The following is a 24,582-nucleotide window of genomic DNA, read 5'->3' on the forward strand; positions in this document are numbered from 1 at the left end:
TCAATGTCTGAGTAGTTGTGGGGCTCTTAACAAATGGTTACTCAGAGTCCCATCCAGGGAATCAAAAGGTCCTTCTCATGAGCAAGCCCACAAAGCAAAATACCAACCTCAGAATATATATACACTTCTCAGAGCCAGAAGGCATCACAACCCTCTTGACTCAGCGCCTAATTAGCTTAGTACCAAAAGATGGGAAGGCCTTCCTGCAAGCAAGCTTCCGCTTTGGGGGCACAGCCAAGATGGTGTCATAAAAATAGGGACACGCTTGAGCTCTCCCCCAAGTCCCTCCAAATACCTATAAAAATGACTCTAAACAAATTTTAGAGCTATAGAACCCATGAAATGACAGAGTGAAACAAGTCTTGAGTCCAAGATGGCCTGGAGGGTCAATGGGAATGGTCTATCGCACCATGCTGAGAGTGGAGCGCAGCCCAGCATGGGCTGCACCACAACAGACCAGGTTGGAGCAGAATGGGTGGATCAGGCCTTAGGACACTGAACCACTGGTAGCTGTGGGTGGTTTCTAGACTTCTCAACCCACAAATGCCAAAGACAATGTAGCAAGTCAATGGGAAAACTGTTGGACCTGGGTGAGAGAAGAGAGTGGTCAGGCCCTAGCCCTGGGGTGGCAGAGGTGGTTGTGGTGGCAGTGGAGGTGGCAGAGGCAGCAGCAGCAGTAGTGGTGCCTGCTGCTTCCAGAGCTCCAGGCCCACAGACAGTGGTGGGAATCAGGCAGCTGATCAGAGCCAGAGTGCAGACATCTCTTTACTGGTGCTGAGGCAAGGTTCGCTTGCTTTGCCTTGCTTGGATCTGGGTCTCAGTCCTACTTGGCAGTTCTTGGTGGAGGAGGAATGCTGGGGTGGCAGAGCTTGTGGTGGCTGTGGAGAGGGAGCAGAAAGGAGTGCTTGCACTCACAGACCAGAGCACAGGCCAGGAGAGGAGTATCATACCACCTCAGAATAGAAGTAGCTCTGAAAACAGAAGCACAAAACCCCTGAAGCTTGGGACAGAGCACTCTCCACTCCGAAAGCAGTCATATTCTGATAAAGAGCTCAAAAGTCAAGTAATTGGCTGGGAAAATGAGCAGGCAGCTTAAAAGGACTCAGACTATAGAATCTTTGGTGACAAAGAAGACCAAAACAAACAGGCAGAAGAAGTCAACAAAATCAAAGAGCCTACATCAAAAGCCTCCAAGAAAAATACGAATTGGTTTCAGGCCATGGAAGAGCTCAAAAAGGAAGAGGAGTAGAGGAAAAATCGGGAAGAGAAATGAGAAGGATGCAAGAAAATCATGAAAAACAACTCAATGACTTGCTAAAGGAGACCCAAAAAATACTGAAGAAAATAACACTTTAAAAAAGACTAATTCAAATGACAAAAGAAGTCCAAAAAGCCAGTGAGGAGAAGAATGACATAAAGGCAGAATTAGCCAAATGGAAAAGGAGGTCCAAAAGATCACTGAAGAAAATAATGTCTTAAAAATTAGAATGGAGCTAGTAGAAGGTAGTGACTTTATGAGAAATCAAGAAATTATAAAACAGAACCAAAAGAATGAAAAAGTGGAAGACAATGTGATATATCTCATTGGAAAAACCACTGACCTGGAGAATAGATCCAGGAAAGATAATTTAAAAATTATTAGACTACCTGAAAGCCATGATCAAAAAAAGAGACTAGACATAATCTTTCAAGAAATTATCAAGGAAAACTGCCCTGATATTCTAGAGCCACAGGGTAAAATAGAAATGGAAAGAATCCACTGATCACCTCTTGAAAAAGATCACAAAAAGAAAACTCCTAGGAATATTGTAGCCAAATTCCAGAGTTCCCAGGTCAAGGAGAAAAATTGCAAGCAGTCAGAAAGAAACAATTTGAGTATTGTGGAAATACAATTAGGATAACACAAGATCTAGCAGCTTCTACACTAAGGGATCTAAGGGCTTGGAAGATGATATTCTGGAGGTCAATGGAGCTAGGATTAAAACCAAGAATCACCTACCCAGCAAAACTGAGTATAATATTTCAGGGAAAAATATGTATTTTCAATGAAATAGAGGACTTTCAAGCATTCTTGATGAAAAGACCAAAGCTGAATAGAAAATTTGACTTTCAAATACAAGAATCAAAAGAAGTATGACAAGGTAAACAGGAAAGAGAAATCATAAGGGACTTTAGTAAGTTGAACCATTTCGTTTACATTCCTACATGGAAAGATCATATTTGCAACTCATGAGACCTTTCTCAGTATTAGGATAGTTGAAGGAAATATACACATATATAGACAAAGCACAGGGTGAGCTGAATATGAAGGGATGATAATCTAAAAATCTAAAATTAAGGGGTGAGAGAGGAATATATTGGCAGAAGGAGAAAGGGAGAGATAGAATGGGGTAAATTATCTCACCTAAAAGTGGCAAGAAAAAGCTATCATAATGGAAGGGAAGAGGGGATAGGTGAAAGGGAATATGTGAACCTTGCTCTCACCGGATTCAGTTTAAGGAATAACATGCACACTCAATTGGGTATCTTACTCTACAGGAAAGTAGGGGGGAAGGGAATAAGAGAGGGGGATGATAGAAGGGAGGGCAGATTGGAGGAGGAGGTAGTCAAAATCAAAAACTTTTGAAAAAGGACAGGGTAAAAGGAGAAAACTGAATAAAGGGGGACAGGATAGGTTGGAGGGAAATATAGTTAGTCTTTCACAACATGACTAATATGGAAGTATTTTGCATAAGGATCATGTGTGGCCTATGTTGAATTGCTTGCCTTCTTAGGGAGGGTGGGTGGAAAGGTAAGAAGGGAGAGAATTTGGAACTCAAAGTTCTAAAAAGAAATGTTAAAAAATTGTTTTTACATGCAACTGGGAAATAAGATATGCAAGCAATGGGGTATAGAAATCTACCTTGCCCTACAAGAAAGAAAGGGGAAAGGGGATAAGCAGGGGGAGTGGGGTGATAGAAGGGAGGGCAGAGTGGGGAAAGGGGCAATCAGAATACATGCCATCTTGGGGTGGCAGGAGGGTAGAGATGTGGAGAAAATTTTTTTTTAAATTTATTTAGTTTTCAGCATTGATTTTCACAAGTTTGAATTACAAATTTTCTCCCCATTTCTACCCTCCCCCCACTCTAAGATGGTGTATATTCTGGTTGCCCTGTTCCCCAGTCAGCCCTCCCTTCTGTCACCCCACTCCCCTCCCATTCCCTTTTCCCTTCCTTTCTTGTAGGGCAAGATAAATTTCTACACCCCATTGCCTGTGTATCTTATTTTCTAGTTGCATGCAAAAACTTTTTTTTTGTTTTTGAACATCTCTTTTTAAAACTTTGAGCTCCAAATTCTCTCTCCTCTTCCCTTCTCACCCACCCTCCCTAAGAAGTCAAGCAATTCAACATAGGCCACATACATATCATTATGCAAAACCCTTCCACAATACTCATGTTGTGAAAGACTAACTATATTTTGCTCCTTCCTAACCTATCCTCCTTTATTGAATTTTCTCCCTTGGCCCTGTACCCTTTCGAAAGTGTTTTTGATTACCTGCACCCCCATCTGCCCTCCCTTCTATCATCCCCCCCTTTTTATCTTCTTCCTCCTTTTTTCCGTGGGGTAAGATACCCAATTGAGTACGTATGGTATTCCCTCCTCAGGTCAAATCTGACAAGAGCAAGATTCACTCATTCCCCCTCACCTGCCTTCTCTTCTCTTCCTATAGAACTGCTTTTTCTTGCCACTTTTATGTGAGATAATTTACCCCATTCTATCTCTCCCTATCTCCTCTCTCAATATATTCCTCTCTCATCCCTTAATTTGATTTTATTTCTTTTAGATATCTTCCCTTCATCTTCAACTCACCCTGTGCCCGCTCTCTCTCTCTCTCTATATATATATACACACATGCATATATACATACATACACACTCACATATACATATATATACATAAAGATATATATATACATATATATGTGTATATATATAGATACATATATATGTGTATATATATATATATACATATATATGTGTGTATATATATATATATATATATGCATATTCCCTTCAGCTACCCTGATACTGAGGTCTCATGAATCATACACATCATCTTTCCATGTAGGAATGTCAACAAAACAGTTCACCTTTAGTAAGTCCCTTGCAATTTCTTTTTCATGTTCTTTTTCTTGATTACCTTTTCATGCTTCTCTTGATTCTTGTGTTTGAAAGTCAAATTTTCTATTCAGTTCTGGTCTTTTCACTGAGAAAGCTTGAAAGTCCTCTATTTTATTAAAAATCCTTATTTTGCCTTGGAGCATGATACTCAGTTTTGCTGGGTAGGTGATTCTTGGTTTTAATCCTAGCTCCATTGACCTCTGGAATATTGTATTCCAAGCCCTTTGATCTCTTAATGTAGAAGCTGCTAGATCTTGGGTTATTCTGATTGTGTTTCCACAATACTCAAATTGTTTCTTTCTGGCTGCTTGCAGTATTTTGTCCTCGATCTGGGAGCTCTGAAATTTGGTGACAATATTCCTAGGAGATTTCTTTTTGGGATCTATTTGAGGAGGCGATCGATGGATTCTTTCAATTTCTATTTTGCCCTGTGGCTCTAGAATATCAAGGCAGTTCTCCTTGATAATTTCTTGAAAAATGATATCTAGGCTCTTTTTTTGATCATTGCTTTCAGGTAGTCCAATAATTTTTAAATTATCTCTCCTGGATCTATTTTCCAGGTCAGTGGTTTTTCCAATGAGATATTTCACATTGTCTTCCATTTTTTCATTCCTTTGGTTCTGTTTTATAATATCTTGATTTCTCATCAAGTCACTAGCTTCCACTTGCTCCAGTCTAATTTTTTAGGTAGTATTTTCTTCGGTGGTCTTTTGGACCTCCTTTTCCATTTGGCTAATTCTGCCTTTCAAGGCATTCTTCTCCTCATTGGCTTTTTGGAGCTCTTTTTCCATTTGAGTTAGTCTATTTTTTTAAGGTGTTGTTTTCTTCAGTATATTTTTCAGTATTTTTGGGGTCTCCTTTAGCAAGTCATTGACTTGTTTTTCATGGTCTCCTCGCATCCTTCTCATTTCTCTTCCCAATTTTTCCTCTACTTCTCTAACTTGCTTTTCCAAATCCTTTTTGAGCTCTTCCATGGCCTGAGACCAGTTCATATTTTTCTTGGAGGCTTTTGATGTAGGCTCTTTGACTTTGTTGACTTCTTCTGGCTGTATGTTTTGGTCTTCTTTGTCACCAAAGAAAAATTCCAGAGTCTGAGACTGAATCTGGGTGCGTTTTTGCTGCCTGGCCATATTCCCAGCCAACTAACTTGACTCTTGAGTTTTTCAGTGGGGTATGACTGCTTGTAAAGTTAAAAGAACTATGTTCCAAGCTTGGAGGGATGTGCCAGCTCTGCCACACCAGCACTCCTCCTTCCCCAAGAACCTCCAACCCGGACTGGACTTAGATCTTCAGCAGGCTCTTCACTCCTGCTCTGATCTGCCACTTAATTCCTCCCACCAGGTGGTCCTGGGGCCAGAAGCAACTGCAGCTGTAGTTCTGTAGCTGCCCCAGCTCCTCTGCCCCCAGGGCGGTGGCCAAACTGCGAACTCCTTTATAAACTCTGTCCCCAGCAGCTTTTCCCACTAACCTTCTCTGTTGTCTTTGGTGTTTGTGGGTTGAGAAGTCTGGTAACTGCTGCAGCTCACTGATTCAGGGCACTAGGGCCCGCTCCACCCAGCTCCTCGTCTGGTTGGTCTGCGCTGCCCACGCTGGGCTCTGCTCTGCTCCACTCCCAGCTCCGTGCGGGATAGACCTCACCCAGAGACCATCCAGGCTGTCCTGGGCTGGAGCCCTGCTTCCCTCTGCTATTTTCTGGGTTCTGCAGTTTTAGAATTGGTTCAGAGCCATTTTTTATATGTTTTTGTTGGGGCTCAGCCAGGAGCTCATGCTAGTCCCTGCTTTCCAGCCACCATCTTGGCTCCTCCTGTGGAGAAAATTTGTAACTAAAAATCTTGCAATCTTGTGGAAATGAATGTTGAAAACTAAAAATATTTTTTTTAAAAGGCCAAAAAAAAGAAGCTTTCCCTTTAGGCAAATTCCTCCCCCAGTTGGCTGTATGTAACTCAGGATATATCACAGCTGTGAGCTGGGCCAGAGCTCAACACAGCAAAACATCTGTGATTGAAATATCTGTGTACCTTTAGACTTAGGAAAATGACCCCTGTTCCAAGGAAAAAAGGGAACACATATGGTCACACACTATTAATAGATGGGGAAGGTCTCATATTTCATTAACATTACATTCCCTTCATGAAGGAGGCTGAGGATCCTACTTCTAGAAAAGTCATGATACCAGGAAATTCCTTGGAGAGATTAGGGCATGTGTAGATATTCTGTAACTGATTCTAGTTCACTTACTACATGATCAAAAGGAACCCCCTTGTCTGTGGCTCTATATCTGGAATTGGAGGGAGGTGAGATTAAAAAAAATTATTCAATCTAATACTTTCCCTCTTTGATTTGACTTCTCTTCACATGAATTCTTCCTGCTAGATGTCATCTAGTGAAAGACAATGTTATGAGAGAAGAGGTCTTGAGGCCTCTTCCTCTGAGGTTCACATGTAACCACATTAACGTTGTTTCAATTCTATGCTTCAACACTTATTCTTGCGTGAAGGAATTAGATGCTATGGCTGTGAGAAACGTGATTTTGGGGATCACTGGACTTCCTCAAATTGTGAGAAAATGCAGCTTTGGGGATCATTGGACTTCTAGGCAGGGCCAAAGTCCTGAGGAAGAACCCTGTGATAATCCCCAGGGAAGGCTGTATAGACCACAGGACTTCCAGAGGAAGACCAAGTGGTAGACCCCCTTAATCTGTGGGGATCACAGGACCTCCTAGGGGTCAGACCCTAAGGAGGACCCAAGCGATGGCCCCTTAGCACAGCGGTAAGATCACAAGGCTCCCGAGACAGGGCCGGAAGTCCCAAGTGATGTCCCCTTAAGAAGGCTGTGCAGACCACAGGGTTTCCCAGGGAAATCCCGAGTGGTAGCCCTCTTAACACCACAGTGGGGATCACAGGACTCCCCAAGGCAGGATCAGGAAGTAAGCCCAAGATGAGCTTCCACTGCTCATTGCTTTCCTTTCCTTAACCTTAGGAAAATCCATGCGATTTGCCTGTTCTCACCCAAAGAACTCTGTACTAGAGTAGGCAGAGGAAGACATTTTATTATGCTCCTCGAGAGAGTGGGTGTAGTGCTCTCTGGAATACTCATACTGATACAGCTGCAGGAGCAGGGGTAACCATTCCCTCCACTCCTGCTAGAGTTATGGTTAGTTTACAACCTTTGTTTTTTACATAGTTTTCCTAGGTTATACAGTTTATATAGATAGGATAATAAGGATACAGAAGCAAAAGTAAAGTTAATTAGATTTTCCTTGTCTTAGTTTAGGATTAAACTACATTCTTTTACTTCCCCTACTTTCCCTCTTTAACATATGCAAATTATGCAATTCAGTAGACCTGGATTCTTGACCAAGACCAGACCCTAGATAAGTTTGAACTGGTTCAAGCGGTTGGGCGTCTCTAATTCCCCTGACTGCCTTCTCAAAAAGCATGCACATGCATACAAGCCTCTGACCTCTCACCTGACCAATCTTGAGCCCTGGTTTCTGCTAAAGCTGGGGTGGGGGAAGTGGGGGAAGTACACCTTTAGTTTTGTGGAAACAAAACTCCTCCTCCCATTTCTTACATGGCCTTATGTGTTTTAAAAAGTCGGAAAGACTCCGCATGTATGAGAATCTGATAGTCAGGGACAGAGGTGGGGAACCTGCAGCCTCAAGGCCACGTGTGGCCCTCTAGGTCCTCAAATTTGGCCCTTTGAGTGAATCCAAACTTTCCTTTTATTCTGTGAAATTTGGATTCTGTCAAAGGGCTACACTTGAGGACCTAGAGAATCTCATACGGACTCAAGGCTGCAGGTTCCCCATCCCTGCTGTGGGAGTTGAGACTATATTAGTCTGGGGGCCGGCCTACTATTGATGTCCCAAAGAGTGAAGAGTGATCTTCAGGAAACATCCCAGCTGTAGATGAGATGAAGATCCACCTAGCAGTGATGTGGACTTGAAAGGAATGGTGCTATATAGTCTGAGCCCAGAGAATGAGGTAGTACAGGAGAGAGTATGCACTCTAATAAGTTAAAGTAAAATGCATTTCTGTTTTTGCTATATTTTTGAAGGAATTATCCTTTTGTAAAAGCTAATTGATGTTAATTGATGATTTGGGACTTGGGTGCTAGATACTGGTGGCTAACAGTGGTGAGGTACACCTAGACTAAGTGCTTGAACTGGTAAGAATAGACACATCCCAACCCACAGGGGTACTGTATTGGTAATTAAGGTGGGACTTTTTTATTTTTTAGTTTTCTCTTTTAGAATGCTAAAGTAATCAAGTGCCTTTGATTAAGTCTTACTAGGTACAAAGACCTAGTCCCACACTCTTTTGCTAACTAGGTGTAAAGCCCCAGGCCCACACCCTTTTGCTGATTAGGTGTGAAGACTTCAGGACCTAAAAAGAGTATATAAACTCAGAAGTGAGCATTTCGTTTGGGGCTCTCACTCACTGGAAGAGTGTCTTGTGATTTGACTAGACTCTGGGTAGCTGTTGTTAAGAGCCTCTGGCTTTGAAAAAACCCAGATGTTGGAGCTTCTCTGGTACCCATGCATTACTTGGACAGACAGCTAGAAGCCTGTCTTCTGATTAATGTTTATTTGCTCTGTTTATATAATGTATGCTTGTAATTTGTTTGTATTTGCTCTGAAGTTCAGGGTGATGGCTTTTCCCCCTGAACTAAGTGAATTATATATGTATGTTTACTTAAAGTGAAATTGTTAACCCCTTAAAGTTGCTTTTCTCAGAAAAGCAGATCAAAGAACCTGTGCTGGCAGCCATTCTGTGTGCTGGTGTTGTTGGTCTTTCACCTCCATAGCAGCTGCTAGCAACATTGTTGTTACAGGTACCTCTAGAATCTTTAGTGGAAGAGATATAGCTGACCTTGCTCTGGGAAGGTGAGGTCAGAGAGAACTTACTAAATATATCATCCTGAGCTGGATTTCCCTATCACTAGTTTTGAGTCATAATGAACTTCCACAATAGCTTCCCGAGCTGAGACTTATAGTAATTGAAATAGAGAACAACTGTAGCACTGCAAAGAGGAATCCAACTTAAGAAAGCTCAACTACGACTATCTTTAAGAATGTTTTTTTGCATGTATGGATCAGAGAAGTAAAAACAAATTTGAGGTAAGAGTTTATAGAATCTGTTGAGAAATGGAATCATAGACAAAACTATTTCTTTACAAAGAGAAAAGGTCAAGGGAATGGAGACCTTCACAGCCTGATACACGTAGACTACCAGGAGGGCACAACCTAGGGAGCAAAACCATCTTTGCTACAACTTTGGTGTTTCATAGAAGCATGTGTGATGCCAGACCCTGTGAGAAAAGCATAGAGGTGGCATAGAAGAGACTCTGATTTATAGACTGACTGACTACAAACTGGGACCTGGACAGTCTACCAGCACTATGCCAGGAAACTGAATCCCTTCCATCTGAATTGTCTTAAGAAGGTTCTAAAGATTACCTGGCAGGATAAGGTACCAGACACTGAGGTCCTTACTCAAACTAAACTGCCAAGCATTCAAACTCTGCTTCAAAGAGCTCAACTCTGGTGGGCTGGCCACATTATTCAAATACAAAATGTATTCTTGCCCAAAAGGCTATTTGTTATAGCAATCAGACTCTTCTCAGTTCTTCCCTTTTGGGATGCTAAGACTGTCAAGTCTCCCCTTTGTTTGAATTGGTGGGAAACCTTTTGCTGTCTTTGTCTTGGAGTATTTCTCAGCACTAAGACAATCAAGAGTCATCGACTTGTATATGATGTGATACTGGGGATGGGGAACTTTTACACACCCAGCCTGGGTGAAGTCAGAGCCCTGAGGGCTCTGAACAGGATATAATTGAGGGGAGATTGTTGTTTGACTTTTGGGGCTCACTCATGGAAGGAGTGTTGAGGCTCTGGGAAAGCCATAACTGCCCCCCAGCTTTGTAACTCAGACAGATAAGATGGTGCTTCTCTGGTAACTATGAATTGTGATTTGAATTAGACAAGGTCTGTCTGTTGATGTTTGTAATTTCTGTTTGTATTTGCCTTGAAGTTCAGGGGGCTGATCTTTTCCCCCTGAACTAAGTGATTGATAAATGCATATTTAATTAAACTGAGATTGTTAACCCCTTAAAGTTGCTTTCCCTAGAAAGGCAGATCAAAGAACCTGTGTTGGTTGCTTTCTATGTGCTGGTTGTTGGTGGGTCTTACACCCCTACAGCAGCTGCTAGCAGATTGTTGCTACACTATTTTATGGAGAACTCACATAGGGCAAGTGTTCACATGGTGGTCAGAAGAAGCTATACAAGGACATTCTCAAGGTCTCTCTTAAGAACTCTGGAATTGATTGGGTGACATGGGAGACACTGGTACAGGACTGCCCAGCATGGCATGCCTGCATCAGAGAAGTTGCTGTGCTCTATGAGCAAAGCAGAACTGAAACAGCTCAAAGGAAACACAATATGCGTAAATTTAGAGAATCCACCCCAAATGTTCACACGGACTATTTGTGCCCAACCTGTGGTTCATATTGGTCTGATCAGCCACAGTCAGACACATTGAAACTTGTCTTTAGCATAATCATGTCATTTTGATCCTCTTCCAGAATGAAGGACAATAACCAACCAATCAACCAATTAACTGGGAAAAGGAGACAGGATTTCCAGCTGAGATGGCTGTCTCAGTGGAAGCAGTCAACCAAGCTCCCACATACCTATTCAACAACAACAACAAAAAAAAAACAAAACTAAAAATAGTACCACACCAAATAATAACTGAGAAATCCAATGGGAAATTAAAGAAGTGGTTTGGGTTTTTTTTCTGCCCCAAAACTGAACAGAAATTCAGCTAGAAGCTCATAAGCAATAGGAAGGACAGCCATTCAAAAAGGTAGTGCCAGCACAAGCAAATAAGACAACACACTCCCAGAGTGACTAGATTCAGACCAGAGAAACATGTTGCATGAAAGGCTTTTTATAACTAGAGGAAAAAATTCATCAAGAAAGCACCTGGGTGGTCAGAAACACATAGCAGGGACCATAGAAGCAACAAGGAATAGAACCAGTCCAGGTACAGAAGCATTCAGACTGGGACACATCCTCCTTGATAGTCTTTCTCTCTAGGTTTTCATGACACTTGTCTTCCCATTCCTTCTTACTCTGCTTTGCTAGGTCTTCATTCAAGTTATTCTCATTGACTACGTGTGTTTCCCAAGGCTCTGCCTTGGGCTGCTTCTCTTCTCCCTTTATACTATTTCATTTGGTGATCTCATGGGTTCAATTATCATTTCTATACAGATGATTCTTTCATCTTATGGCCAGCCCTAACCTCTCTCCTGCTCTCCAGTCCCATATCTCCAACTAAGCTAAAGAAACAAAATTTAACAATACAAATGTGTTTTCACAGAGCATGGCAGCATGACCGGAATAGGTGATCCCCAGTAGGATATGATTCCAGGGGTGCCAAGAAGCTTGCTCACCACATTGTCCACACACATTCCTCAATTAGAGGCTAATGCCTCCATTTGGGGGAGGGTCTTAGGCCATCTGTCCTTCATTCTTTTCCAAGTTCTGCTTCTGACCCTCTAGACTTTATCATCCATGACTCAGCTGCCTTCTCACCGTGGAACTTCCCTTAATATCTCTCCCTCTCACCCTGAAATATCCCTGTGCATTTCTGACTTCTATCCCCTTTTCAATGCTCTTTTGTATGTTGTCTTCCTCCATTAAGTTTTTTTTAAAAGCAGGGGACTTTCTCTTTTTCTTTGTATTTATATCCCTATTGCTTAACACAGTGACTGGCACATAGAAATTGTTTAATAAATATTTATTGTCTGTCTTTCTACCTAAGACTACATACATTTGTAAAATACAAATAATTCTGGGACAAGAACACTTTAAACCTCATCAGTCATTGTTGTACCTTGATGGAATTGGTTATGAGAACTTTTCCTGAGAACACATTTTTATAGGGCTGAGAGGCAGAGAGAACTTAAATGTATATGTATAATAAAGGAATACCTCTGAGGGAGGAAAAGAAGAGGGAAATGGTTATTTCATTATTCTATCTAGAACTGACCCTGTGTAGCAGTTCAGGGAATCTGGTCATGTAGGCTTTTGTTATATACTTAAATTTTTAATTGTTACTGACTTTTTTCATAACATTTATTTCCAAGTGCATCGTTTTTCTTACTGAGAGAGAAAACAGATACAGCGAGCTTTTCCTTATAAGAAAAAGAATAAAAAGAAAGAGAAAAAAGCAGTTTGTTAAGATAAGCCAAATATGTCAAAACAAATATGACAGTATATGCCATGTGAAATATATTTTTAATGGAGTGTCTGTTTTAGAATTTAGCACTTCTTCCACATGGATCTAACTGTGGCTCCTGGGGAGGCAGGAATATATATACATACATATACACACACACACACATATACATATATATGTGTGTGTGCATATATATGTATGTATATGTATGTATGCGTGGTACATATATATGTGTGTATATATACACACATATATGTGGAAGGAGAGAGAGAGAGAGAGAGAGAGAGAGAGAGAGAGAGAGAGAGAGAGAGAGAGAGAGAGAGAGACTTTCTACAAGGTAGATTTTGATATCTACCAGGAAGGGAACCAGGAGATTGCTGCCAACAGCCATTCTTCTCTCCTTATAGAGAAGGTACTATGCTGTTTCTATCATTCCCCCCCCACCAATATTGTTAGACTTCAGGAAATAATTTTAGGGTTCAAGCTGTGCCCCTGATCTTCATCCCCTGATGGGAAAGAAGTTATGCAATTTATCTAAGTTATGATTCCCTTCCCACCAAATAACAAGTAGACACAGACTACACATAGTAAATAGGAAATAAATCCATTTATCCAAGCTAGTAACAAATAGAAATCAGAAAAGTTATACATGTGAGAATATACCAGGCAATACAAAGAGTAAACAATCTCTCCCATTGATAAAGAGATACCTCAGCTCAACCCAGCGAGAATTGGAGGTCTCCCTTCCAAGGGGAAATTTTCCAAAGTCTCTAGATCAGTAAGCTGGGGATAGGGACATGATTGAGGTGCCTCTCCTATAAAAATGACAACAATAAAATTTTTAACATTTCTGTAGAACTTTAAAGTTTGCAAAGTGCTTTACAAATATTCCATTTTATCTTCTCAACAACCCTGGGATGTGGGTGTTATTATTATTTCCTTTTTTATAGATGAAGAAACTGAGGAAGACAGAAGTTAAGTGACTTGCCCAGAGTCGATAGCTGGTAAGAGTTGGAGGCTAGATTTGAACTCACATCTTCCTGACTCCAGGTCCAGCATTCTGCTAAATGTTGGCTTTGTGCCAGGGACCTCTCCCTGAAGGGAACTTGAAAGTACTTATGTTCTCTCTAGAAATTAAAAGCCAGAAGACCAAGATTTTTCCTCTACAAAAGTCTCACCAACACCGCTCTTCAAAGAACATTGGGTAATTAATCTCCATCAGAAAGGAGAGTATTATGTAAATGGCCTTAAAGCCCTGGCTACATCAAATCCTCCACCTACATCTCTTCAAATAGTAGGTTCTTTAGAGAAGTGTCCTGGACAGCCAATCGTCAGGGACTCCAGGTCACCCATCTGCAACACTCTCAGAGCAACGAGTTGTGACACCATTTAGGACTGGAAGTCCCTGACAACAATAACTGCCTAGAACTATTAACACCATGGCAACCAACCACTTCACTCTCTGTTCTGCTTCAAATACTCTCTTGTGTTTGGGAATATGGGGGCAGCCTATACAGTACAAATGCAACTAACTGCTAAGTGTCTTTGTCAATTTACAGCATTCGTCAACCAAATGGTGAGTGTGGGTTCCTTTCTTGACTCAAGACTCACATTTTGTGTAAACATGGCATTGCACTGGCTTAATTGACATGGTTAGGACTTTTTCTCTACTTAAGCAATCCACTCTCTATTTGCTTAGCTTGCTTTCTTTGCTCTTACTGAACAGAACAAAGGTGAGGGAAGCTTGTAGGATTTTATGTCAAAAGAAATGCAGGATTAAATTTCTAGGACAATAAATGTTTAACTTCCTAGTGACAATGGCAAAACATTTTTATAACACCTCCCTCCCTCTCTCTCTCTCTCTCTCTCTCTCTCTCTCTCTCTCTCTCTCTCTCTCTCTCTCTCTCCCTCCCTTTTTTCCTCCCAATGTTCCTCCCTTAAGAATAATCTGCAGACTTTAGTTATGGGTCTCCCCTGCAACACCATATAACTGTGGTTTAATCGACTGGTGAAACATGAGCAGATAGTTGGGACAGCTGTGGCCTGGGTAAATGCTACTCTCAGTGTCAATAGAATCCACAAGTCAGAGTCACAGAGCCCACCACCACACTAGGTGTGCAGAGGGTAATGGCATTCTCTCCTTGAGGTAACTTTGGGTATGGTTCCCAAAACATAAAGTTGATAAGAAAGAAATTGATGGCAAAGCTATGACAATACTAGCAAAACTGTACAGGGAAATTGTACCAGGGCACTAAAGATCTTTTAGGCCCATTCAAGCCTAAGGCATTTGCTAAATTTTCTGCCCCATTTGGATCATTCAGGAGAGTCTACAGAGAGCAAACAATGTGGGTAAGAGATATCATGGGCTCCTGGGAGTCAGTATTTCTGCTAGTTAGTACATTCCAGAGCCACAATGCTAATTATTGGGGGGGAGGGGGTGCAAAAGGAAGTTCTTAGAGTTGCCCAACACATCCTGTGTAGTTAAAACCAAGCAAAATGGATTCTCATGTGGGTAAAAGGTATTTCTTATATAGGGATGAAGATAAATAAAGCTAGAGTACTTCATTATACCAGTTCACATCACAAAAACCTTGTTATCTGTGAGGAAAGCAGATGTCACCTGGCTGCTTACAGTTATACTACAAGGAGCTGAACAAATTTATCATGATCATCACTATAGCTGTTCTTGACTCTATGAATGTCATAGACCAAGTAAGTGGGGTTGGGCTCAGGGTCAATGCTATAGCATTATTGGTCTCATCGATCATTTTTTTTCTCATTTCCTATAGCCAAGATTAGCCAGGAACAATTTGATTTCACTTGGGTTGGAGTCCAGTGTACACATTCACTATCTCTGCTCAGGGCTATCTGAACTGGTCATCATACTGCCTCAATCTGGTGGGCACATTCAAATGACAGCAGCTTCACTTCATAAAGGCCTTAGTGTAAACCACTGCCTTGATGACACAATGTTGACCAGGGCAGATGGTTGGTTAGTTGTTGTCCTTCATTTTCAAAGAGGACCAAAATGACACCACTATGTTGGAGTCAAGGTACAGACTGTCCAACTATTGTTGCTCAGATTAATATGAGCTCAAAAGGCTCTTCCACAGTTCAGGCACAAATAGTCCATGTGAACATTTAGAGTAGTGATGTCTATAAATTCGTACATCTTTTGTTTCTTTTGATCTACTGCAATTCTGCTCCACTCATAGAGCATAGCTCCTTCTTTGATATGGGTACACTGTGCTGGGTGGTCCTTTGCCAGAAGATACTGGCACACAATCAGTTCTAAAGTTCTTCAGAGAGACCTTGATTCTTTGTATGGCTTCTTCTGACCACTATGTGAGTGCCTTCCTTGCATGAGTTCTCCATAAAATGGTCTTTTAGGCAAGCATACATTTGACATTTGAACAATGTGGCCAGCTCATAGGAGCTCTCTGCATTAGAGTTTGAATGCTTGAGAAAGAACTTCAGTGTCCTATACCTTATCTTGCCAGGTGATCTTCAGAATCTTCCCAAGACAATTCAAGTGGAACAATTCCATTTCCTGGCATAGCACTGGTATACTATCCAGGTTTCACAAGCATATGACAATGAAGTCAGTCCAGTGGTTCTGTAGACCTTCAGTTTGGTAGGCAGTCTAATGCTTTTTCTTTCCCATACTTTCCTTTGGAGTCTCCCAAACACTGAGCTAGCTTTGGCAATGTGTGCTTCAACCTATGTATACATCCCTGGAAAGTACTCTGCCAAGGTAAACGAACTTATCCACAGTATTCCAAAATTCTCCACTTGCTGTAACCAATGGTTCCATGAATGCATAGTGTGGTGCTGGCTGTTAGGGAATCCGTGTTTTCTTGGTGTTAATGGTTAGGCCAAAATTAGCACAAGCAGCAGAGAATCAATCCATATTTTGTTTTATCTCAGCTTCATAGGTTGCATAGGATGCACAGTCACCTGCAAACAAAAAATCATGTACCACTTCTCCCACCACGTTAGTCTTGGCATAGCCTTTTCAAGTTCAATAATTTAGCAACAGTGTGGTAGCTGACCTTGGTGTCATTTTTGTCCTTGTTGAAAGTATTTGACAACACCGCTGAAAACATCATGCTAAAAAGCATGGGAGCAAGAACACAGACTTGCTTCAATCCATTGGTGACTAGGAAAGCATGAGACCCATCATCCATTATCCAGAACCCAAGCAAGCATGCTATCATGAAATTGACATACAGTATTAATGAGCTTCTGAGGCCAACCAAATTTTAACATAATTTTCCATAATTCCCCACAACTGATAGTATCAAAGGCCTTGATCAGATCAACAAATGTTGTGTACAGACCTGTTTCTGCTGCTAGCATTTCATCTGGAGTTGTTGAGGAGCAAACACCATGACAACCATCCCTCAGCCCTTTCGGAAGGCACACTGGCACTCAAGTAGATGACTATCTTCCTGGTGAAAGATCAGCCTATTAAAGAGGAATCTGACAAGTTTCTCGCCATCAATGACTAAGACAGAGATGCATCTGTGATTGTCACAGGACAGTCTATTTCTTTTACCTTTATAGAAGTGGACAATGGAGTTATTTTTGAACTCCTGGGACTCTTGCCATATAACTTTGAAAATTTTAGTCAGCTTTTGTATGAGCAGTGGACCGCCCCTCTTCCCCTACTTGTAAACTGGAATAGAATCATCTGCCCCATTTGGACAATTCAGGATGACTCAAGTGGAGTAGACCCAACACTTTGCCACATGAGAAGAGCCTAATGGCCTTTAAAACTTGGAAGTTCAACTTGCTAGAGATTACCTTCCACCTGAGCTATACAATCAGGGGCTTCAGCATTGGTTGATGATGGTCTGTTGAGAACATTCAGCCCATTTTTCTAGGATCATGTCCTAGTCACTAATCAATGTGGCTCCATCAACAATGAGTAGTTGGGGTGCACCATAGGTCTTTGGCCCATAAATAGCCTTCATGGTGTCCTAAATGCACTTTGGATTGTTACAATCAGCATAAAAGTGAATTTCATCTGCCTTTCTACTGAGCCAAGAATCCCACATCTCTCTAAGCTTTGCTTGCGCATTACTTTTAATGGAGTTCAATAATACCTTAGAGATAGATGAACTATCCTAACCCTGTGGAGTTCTCTCTTTTATCGTTTAGCAGTTTCTGAATTTTTCCACCATTTTCATCAAACCAGTCTTGAGGTTTGCAATTGTTCTAACACAAATGAGTAAATACGATGTTGTATACCAAATCTCTGAAAGCTTCCCACTCCTTTTCTCCTCCACTGTTACCAGCCAGTGTTGGTTCAGCCTCCCCTTCAAGTTAGCAACAAACTGTTCCTGCTCAGAGAAGGTCTCTAATCTGTTGACATTTTTTCTTCTGGAAGTTGTCTTGCCTTGGGACCACTGCTTTTGTTGAATGCAAACATTTAGCTTGGAGAAGATAAGTCTATGATCAGTCCATCACTCTGTGCCACGCATTGCTTTGTCACTCTCACATCCTGTTTGTCTCTTCTCCTTGTAATGACATGATCTATTAAATGCCAATCTCTGCTTCATGGGTGCATCCATGAAGTTTTATTGCATTTAGGTAAACAGAAGACAGTGTTGGTGATGAGAAGGTCATGAGGTGCACAAGTCTCCAGTAGTAAGTGACCATTGCTATTTCTGTTACTGACTCTATTCCTCCCAAGGAGTCCCTGCCATGTCTGGAAGTCTGTGTCTATTCTTGCATTAAAGTCACCCAGAATTATAAGTTTGCCCTCTTTTGGCACACTGATGATAAGGGTCTTCAGGTATTCATAAAATTTTTCTTTAACCTCTTTAAGGTTCATCATGGTGGGAGCATATTCACTGATAAGAGTGGCATGTTACTTTCCTGCAAGTGGCAATTGAACTGTCACACACTTGTATTCATACCTTTTGGTAGGCATAAAAGCTTGTTGACTAGATTTGTTTTGATTGCAGAACCTACACCAGCTTCACTCACTCTCCTTCCCTGTGGTCACTACAGAAAAACATGTATCCACAAAGTCATCAGCCTCACTCTCTCTTCCAGAGTCATCAGAGTCCAGTGGCAAGACAAAGTCATAATGACTGGTGATGGCTCAGGAAGCAGTAAATGACCTTGGCATCTTTGATGTCTAACCAAGAACTAAGTGCTCCACAGCACCTGCTTCAGCCACCTTCACCATCATGGCCATTGGAACAAATTGTTCTCATCCACCCATTCCACTGGGTGATGGCTTCACACACTTGAGATAAACACTTCCCTAACTCACCAAAGGATTTGATATCCCTCAGTTACCCCTCATTCTGGTTTATCCCATCTCCTGAAATGGCATAGTAGGATATGACCACTGTGCATGCTACAGCTTCTTGGAGTCACAGGTGAGAGTTGGGTGGATCAGGTGCACACCAAAAGTGGAAAGCAACCTTGAAAATGATTCAGAAGCCCTTGCATCAGAGGTACTAGTCTTCCCTGAACACACCCTACACCCCGCTGATACCATAGTGAAAGAGGTCTTGGACCAGATTGATGGTGGTTTATTTGAGGGAAAAGGGGTAGGAAATCAGCTCTAAGAAAACCTGTTCAGCTCACTCAGATTTTGGGAATATAGACAGGAGGGAAAAAACAGAGGATTCTGGACACTGTGGAATAAGCTACTGACTTTGCACTCTAAAAAAGAAGCTTAGAGACTTATTGGATGCTTGAAATAGATGATTAGGCCCCTATTTTATCCCAGTCACTATTAATCAGCTAATGATTTCATAAGGGTAGTGATTATTAGTGATTATTAACATTATACTTATTTATCAATGTATATTTAGTTAATCATGCACATTCAGGAATAATTAAATAGGTTAAGTTAAAAGGTCCCAAACTGTAAATTACAAAATCGTAAGTTCACTATAAGTTTCACTTACTTGCTATGAAGTTTACTTGCATAATCATAGGAAACTAACTAGAAGACTTCAACCCTTTCTTCCTGCTGAGTAGGGAACCAAGCCCGGTGTGACTTAGGTGAGTCAATGATATGGAAAGTCCATATTGAGTTTTTTCATTGCCCCTTCTCCCTTCATTGTCCCCCTATTGCTCAACATAGGAAAATGGCTACGAGCATTTGGCCAATGAGAGACCCTGTTTGTCAGCCTGTGGCCTGCTTTTCTACTGGCCCATGGGCCCATGTAGATGTTTTGACATCTGTTCATCAGCCCAACCCATGGATCTGCTCACAAGCCCAGGACCTCCTGAAAAGTCAAGATAGGTCTGCTTATTGGCTCATTTGTCGACCAATGGGATTCTGCATTGTTTTAGACTTTTTTAGAAGGTCAAGGGCAAGGTTTATCAACCAGTGAGATTCTTTTTTTTTTTTAAGTTTGCTTCACCTAGGTTTCAGGCACTATAAAATAAAGGCCCTGGAGGAAGGAGGCATCTCAGATATGAGGAGTGTCTGGGGTCCTATTAATTAAAGAAAATTAATTAATTTCCAGCTCTTTAACAAATGGCTATTGGCTTGGAGCTCTGTCTCAGTGGTTGTTTTTTATCATTCAATATCCAACTATGTTTTTTTTAATAGTATTTTCCCCCAATTACATGTCTAGCCAATTTTTAACATTCATTTTTTACAAGATTTTGAGTTCCTAATGTTTCTCCCTCCTGTCTTCTTAAAATTTGATGTAGGTTATACGTGTGCTATCATGTAAAACAGATTTCCATTTTAGTCACAGTTCTGAAAGAAGCGGATCAAAAGAAAAAAAAACACAAAAAAATAAAGTTAAGAGAAAAAAGTATGCTTCAATCTGCACTCAGAGTCCATCAGTTTTTTATCTGGATGTGGATAGCATTTTCCTTCATAACTTCTTTGTACTTGTCTTGGATCGTTGTGTTGCTGAGAAGAGGTGAGTCATTCATACTTGATCATCACCGTAACATTGGTGATACTGTGTACAATGTTTTCCTGGTTCTCCTCATTTCACTTTGCATCAGTTCATAAGGTCTTTCCAGGTTTTTCTGAAATCTGCCTATTCATTGTATCTTATTGCACAATAGTATTCCATTACATTAATATACCACAATTTGTTCAGTCGTTCCCCAATTTCTGGACATCCCCTCAGTTTCCAATATCTTGCCATCATGAAAAGAGCTATAAACATTTTTTTCTCATATGTAGGTTCTTTTCCCTTTTTTGATCTCTTTTGGATACAGACCTAGTAGTGGTATTGTTGGATCAAAGGGTATGCACAGTTTGGTTTCCCTTTGGGCATAGTTCCAAATTGCTCTCCAGAATGGTTGAATCAGTGCAGAACTCCACCAATAATGCATTAGTGTTCCAATTTTCCCACATCTTCTCTAACATATATCATTTTCCTGTTTTCTCGTGTTAGCCAATCTGACAGGTGTGATGTGGTAACTCAGAGGTGTTTTGATGTGCATTTCTCTAATCAATAGTGACTTAAAGCATTTTTTCATATGACTAGAGAGAGCTTTAATTTCTTCATCTGAAAACTACCTGTTCATATCCTTTGACCATTTATCAATTTGGGAATAACTTGTTTTCTTATAAATTTGACTGTTTTCTATATATTTTAGAAATGAGGCCTTTATCAGAGACACTGGTTGTAAAAATTGTTTCCCATTTCTGATTTCTGTCTAATTTTGGTTACATTGATTTTGTTTGTGCAAAACCTTTTCAATTTAATGTAATCAAAATTATCCATTTTGCATTTCATAATGTTCTCTATCTGTTGTTTGGTCATAAATTCTTCCATTCTACATAAATCTGACAGGTAAACTATCACGGCAATTTTCCTTGATAATTTCTGGAAAGATGCTGTCCCAGTGCTCCTTTTGATTATGACTTCAGGTAGTCCAGTGATTCTGATATTGTCTCTCCTGGATCTATTTTCCAGGTCAGTTGTTTTTCCAATGAGGTATCTTACATTTTCTTCTATTTTTCACTTTTAAAAAATTTGTTTGATTAATTCTTGATATCCCACAGGGTCATTAGTTTCTACTTGCTCATTTTCAGCCTGCTACCCACCTAGATAATTTTAAAACCTCCTGTTGGCAAAGTTAAAATAGATTTTTTTGCCTTTAAATTATTTTAACAAGAAGTAATTAATAATTTTTTGTCAGTAGATATCTGAAATTGGTTGAGTGTGGGTGGAATTTTCTTTGGTTCGGAGCAGGGTGAGGAATCATCTTAAGGACCCTACCAACTAGCGCCTGGAATACTTGGGGGAGATTTTCCCTGAGGTCTTAGAATTTCCCCCAAATGGTCAGCTGTCAGGGCCTGTGACCACTCTGTGAGCAATTTTTGCCCTTCTTTTATTTAACAAAGCTCTCCTTCATTTAGTAAATAAGGCTATTTTGAGGATAGAAAGCCATCACTTGGTCTTTGCCCCATTTCCTGGTGAAGCCATACCCTAGACAAATTGTTTCAGTTTTTAGGAAAAGCTGGTATAAATTTTAATAAATATTCACTCACAAATGACCTTTGTGTCTTAATTGACCAGTCTTGGGACCCTAGAGGTTAGGCCCTAAAAGTAAAATTGGCAGAAGTGAATGTCAGCTTTAGGAAAGGACTCCCATGAGAATGATCTCTGACAGTTTATAAATGGTTTTTAGACATCTTAAATGGGGACCTTCTTAGGAGGAAACAAAGAAGGTGTGCCTTGGGAATTTAGTCCAATAATCTTAGAAGAAGTTCCTCCAAGAATTCCCACTCGTGGGTGGGATGAGATGGAGTCAGGCATAAGCATTCCTGCAAGACTCCCATGGGGCAAGTATTTGATAATCTGTGACAAGGGTGGACCCCCTGTATACCAGAGGATAACCAAGGACAGAGCTATAAAACTGTGTTAGATCTAGTTTGAGGATACAAAACATTCACAGGAATTGGCCAACACATAGTCCTTTTGATTGTTTTACTCTCACAAAGTTATGAAATTTCATTGAGCAATCTCCTAAAATTACTTTAGAACAAATAAGCTATTAGTATTTCTGGGAGGCAGTACTGGAAGTCAGCCAGTCCTCACCTCGCTATCCAGCTCTGCCAGACTTTTTCCTTTCCTCCTCTTTCCTTCGCCCCTCCTGTTTATGTACCTTCTTCTCAAACTTCTTCAACAACATCTCAGAATAGCCTGCTGAGGAAAGTTTGATGAAGATCCTGTTTGCAGTTATAGATAAATTTAAGGCCATCTTTCATGGCTATAATCTCACATGGGGAGATGTGACTCATCTCATGGGGACCCTGTTATCCCCAGGAGAAAGATCAGGAGTTATTGCAGTAACAAATAGACAAATTGTGGGTCCAGGAAGACAGGGAACTTGGCCAGTGCAGGATCCCACTGGAAATCTAACCAATCTTCACAATTTGCTCAGTTACAACAGGCCAAGGATACCTTACTTAGGAACATGGAACTTTTTGCAGAGTGAGCAGATAATTTTAATAAATTTCAAGAGACCACTCAGAAGAGGGTAAGAACCCCATACAGTTTTATGATAGATTGTGTAAGAGTGGAAAGCATTTTGCTAGATTAGAGTCCTTGAATCTATGGGTTGCAAGGCTTATTAATGCAACCTTTGTTAATCAGTCATTATCTAAGATTAAGGACTACTTTCTTAAAACTGTCCAGGATGGCATGAGAAAGCCAGAGGGGAACTTAAGGTGATTTCACAATATGTCTATGAGGGAAAAGAACTAGTGAAAGACAAAGCAGACACAAGAGAGAAGTACAAAATAAAAAACCTCAGTCTAAATCTCTCTTTGTGCCTGTCCAGATTTCAGGCCATCCAACAGTCCCTTTCCAGCCTCTATTAATTCATCATACCAATAAAGATTGTCATCATTGTGAGAAGAGAGGGCACTTTGCCCAGGACTGCATGATAAAATAGCAAAACCAGGATTTCCTAGAACCCAGGGGCTAAATATAAATTGGCCTTATAAGCAGAATTATGACCTACAAAGAAAGAATACATTCAGCCAGCCCTTAAATCAAATGGAAAGGAATAATGGGTATAGAAGGATCCAGGAGCAAAATGAGAGAGATCTGAGCAACAGGAAAATTTCCATGCATGAAGGCGCAGGGAAGAGGCAGGTATTTTTACTTCTAACATCCTTGCCCCTGTTATCCCCACCTTACCCTCTACCCTAACTGGAGAACTAAGCATTACTCTTAAAGTTGCACCCCATATGTTTGCCTTATTGATACTAGAGCTACTCATTCTGTCTTAATTTTTTTAAAAAAAACTCTGTTTGCACCATTATTCAGTCTATAAAGATAGTGGGAATAGAGGGAACATCATGGCAGGTACCTCTCTTATCCCCACAAGAGGTGACAGTAGATGTCTAATGCACCAGCTAATCTGCTGGGAAAGGATACCCTGTCTAAATTCAATTCCACCATTTCATGTCTTCCAGATAATGCCTTAACTATACAGCTGCCAGACAAGCCAACTTCCCTATTTCCATTATTGATTGACTCTCTTAATGATTTCTCTGATGACTTCTTTTATGATTTCACTATTTCTTGTGTTACCTGCTTCAGACTTTTGTGATAATGGCCTTAGTTATCTCCCATGATATTCCTAGTTCTTTGTGGGCTACATCTTCCACAGATATGGGTCTCTTGAAATCAGCAGTCCTAGTCACCATAACTATAAAAGGGGGGCTGCCACCATCCATACCTCCATACTCCCTATCTAGAGAAGGGATTGTACCCATCATTAATTCATCACTAGAGCAAGAAATTGTGACCCCATGTAGGTTTCCCTGCAATATACTTATATCACCTATTAAGAAACCCAAACCAGGCCCTGATGGGAGACCTATTTATCATTTTGGGCAAGATTTTTATGGCTATTAATGAATATGTTATACCAAGACATCCTGTGATACTTAACCCCACCACCATCGTTTCTTCTACTCCTCATGATGCTTCTTTCTTTATGGTCATAGATCTGTATGCCACATTTTTTAGTACCCCCATAAGCTCTGAATCCAGACACTTCTTTGCATTTACCTGGAATAATCAGCAGTGGACATGGACTTGTTTACCTCAAGGCTTTGATGAATCTCCTTTATTCTCTCAAATTTATAGCAAGACAGCCTCTATTGTCTTCACAGACTCAGTTTTAGTCCAACATATTGATGACCTCCTATCA

This window comes from Trichosurus vulpecula, chromosome 1 (genome assembly GCF_011100635.1).
Source record: "Trichosurus vulpecula isolate mTriVul1 chromosome 1, mTriVul1.pri, whole genome shotgun sequence".
Lineage (NCBI taxonomy): Eukaryota > Metazoa > Chordata > Mammalia > Diprotodontia > Phalangeridae > Trichosurus > Trichosurus vulpecula.